At 33.0% G+C, this 3,114-nt stretch overlaps 1 protein-coding gene across 3 annotated transcripts in view; it reads right to left on the bottom strand.

Moving 5' to 3' along the window:
- Positions 1-3,114, bottom strand: part of LOC106881343 (uncharacterized) — a 153,719-nt gene that overhangs the window by 62,614 nt on the left and 87,991 nt on the right. The window lies entirely within an intron of this gene.

Genomic DNA, 3,114 nt, shown 5'->3' with positions numbered 1-3,114 from the left:
AATCCTTTATATTGAACACTCAATATTTCATATATTCAATAAGACATATTCCATATATTCAATAAGACTTTCAATACTTCATTTCATTGTACCATCCATCTTTTTTTATATTATATATTATATATTCCATATTCTATATCCCACATTAATTTTACAAGAATATAAATAAAACATAAAAAACAGACAGAGTTGGAACTCTTTTAAATAAAATAATATATTCCTCTATACACGATCATACAAAACCCTTTTTTTGTATTTATTTTTATTCACACACACACACATATATATATATATATATATATATATATATATATATGTATATATATATATACATATATATGATGGGCTTAAAAGATCCTTCATCCAAGCCAAACTATTAAAAAACAACAACCCTAAAACACTATCTTGTTCAGTTGAATAGATAGTTGCTTCAGGTACTGCAAAGAGCAAGGTCAAACATGTCACATTGTTGAACCCTACCAGCTGGTCCTTCAGTATATTTAGTGGAATTCACCTTGTTACAAGTCCACTGGTTCTCTTCTGAACACATTTTTTTTACAGACATTGACCTGAACCATATTAATCTCATTAATCTGGAGGGTATAGAAAAGGTCATAGCAACTCTGACCCTCTTCTCCTAATCAAAATTTACTTCATACCTATAAACATCTCAAATTTTCCTTTGTAGTTTACCCTTAATTTTCAGAGAAATTTTACTAAATCTCCGTCAGAATTTAAAACAAAAGTATGAAATTTCCCTTTGTACCACTTTCATGAGGATATTTTCTTGTGAAATACATTGTCTATATTTCAATTAATTTTGAAAATGATCAAGAATTTAATGGGCTTTAGTAAAATAATTAATTTTATTAATTAATTAAAAGATTAAAATGTTGTTTGGAACATAATTTAACAGAAATGTTCTTAGATAAAACCATGATTTAATTATTGAACACTTTAATACAGGAGGAATTTGAATGAAAGCAGCAGAGATAGCTTCAATCAGGCTGGTATCAAAAGGTTTAAGTAGCCAAGAATAAGTTTAGACTTGTTATGAACTAATAACAGTATTGTTCAATTAATCCATATTAGGATTAGTACCATTCAACTAATCCCATATTGGGTTTAGTGACACAACTGATTATAAGCCTCCACAGTTATCTATCATATGAAGCTTAGTGACATGTAAACAGCTTAAAATTCTTTAAAAAACTTTATCTTCAAGTAGCAAGTGAACCAACTATAAATCGCCTTTCTTTCTCATGAAGCTATGAATTATTTCTGAAAGTACAGATTTGACAAAGCATAATATGAAATGAATTGACTTGAACTGGTAATTGTAACTGGGTCACATTATCTGCTTGCATGAAACTTATCACTATATATAGCAGTTTAGTTACTGAGTTACAACATTAACGAGCATGAATTTATGTACATTTTAAGCTTTGAAATTCAAGACAGATTAAATATAGAAAATACAGAAGGGTTCATTCACACTCACAATACAACAGCTCTCATCTGATATTGAAATAAGCTGTTTTTATATAACATCATATTGACAGATATAAGCAACTTTATTTAGCATTGGCCTAGCAAATAAAAACTACTTTCAAAATGGCAGAATCAGAGTCCTTGCAGTATTTATTTACTGCTGGTTATATTCGGAGTTCAAATTTGCCTTTTATCTTCTGGTTGTGATAATATGAGGTACCAATCAAATACTGGGGTTTATATATTTGACTATGCCCCTCACCCAAAGACCTCAGGTAACAGCAAGTTGGAGGTTTTACTACAGATGTTATTTAGGATTAGCAATAAAAGTTTGTAGAAGAATGAGATCAGAATCTGAGGTCTAAGATTCAGTTAAATTTGTAACATTTCAGTTTTGAAAGAGTTTTAAGGGAATCAGGTATTTTTAAGTTGACTGTTTTTCTTAAGATATGAACAGTTCTCATGAGAACAGTTTTTGTAGTTCTGATCCTTTTGGGTTTCCTGGTATTTGACCATAGTGTTTAAGAGTGCCATACGAAATTGTTCCCAAAAGCCCTGATGATCACAGGTACAATTGTTGTTCTTTATTATTCTTTATTATTATTTTTGGCAAATAAATGAAATCATCATTATTATCAGGAGGTTCAGAATGAAACCATTCTGCACGCCCTCGTTCAGTGTCCGGGCATTGCTGACTTGTGTGGGGTTGTGTAGAACAGCTGCTGTCATGTGTGGGACAGATCCATCTGTTGGCTGAGTCAGTAGTGATGATTGCACCACTGCCCTCCTTCAATCAGATAGACAAGGCAGTTTTCTTTTGCCTGGTGGCTGTGATGAAAGGAGTTGTTTGGTGGACAAGGCTGAAAGGCATGAGGACAGACACTTTCTGCTTTAGTAGAGGTCTCATTAACTTCTTCAAGTCCCACTTGAAAGGAAATTGAGAGTGGAGAGAGAAATGGTGTTCTCAAGTGAGTTTATTGAAAGGTGAGTGAATGGTGTGAAAATGGCAAGAGTGGATGGTACCTGTGAGTTGGAGAGAAGGAATTGGAGAGGGTGCTTGCTCCTGGGGTTTCAGGGAAATCTCGGACAGTGGGGTTCCTCAGTTATCCCTAGAGGCCTTCCTGTGTCAGAAGGGTCACATCTCTATCATCCTTCCACCATTATTTTTTTCTTTTCCTTAAAACTTTGTATGCGATGCATAAGTCTCTTCTTCTTCGTATTTGTTAGGTAGTATGATTTCTTGTTTGTATTTGTCAGCCTCCTTAAATACTGAAAACAGTTTTTTGCTTTGCTCATGTTTTGTGGCTATTTGTATTAGTTTTCCTTGCTTCTGGAGTAGGTATTTTTGCAGTCCTATGGTGGTTATTTTATAATAGTTTTCCAGCTGTATAAGACCCCTGCCACCTTCTGTGCGTTGTATATATAGCCTTTCTATGTCAAATTTTGGGTGGTGCATCCTATATCCCGTCATTATTTTTCTTGTTTTCCTGTTTATTTTAGATAGTTCGTTTAGTGTCCAGTTAAGAATATTGTAGCTGTAGCTTATAACTGGGACAGCTAAAGTGTTAATACCTATTATCTTGTTTTTAGCATTGAGTTCTGTTTTTAGTATTGATCTAACTT

Source organism: Octopus bimaculoides, chromosome 4 (genome assembly GCF_001194135.2).
Source record: "Octopus bimaculoides isolate UCB-OBI-ISO-001 chromosome 4, ASM119413v2, whole genome shotgun sequence".
Taxonomy (NCBI): Eukaryota; Metazoa; Mollusca; class Cephalopoda; order Octopoda; family Octopodidae; genus Octopus; species Octopus bimaculoides.
This window is presented reverse-complemented; position numbering and strand designations above follow the sequence as displayed.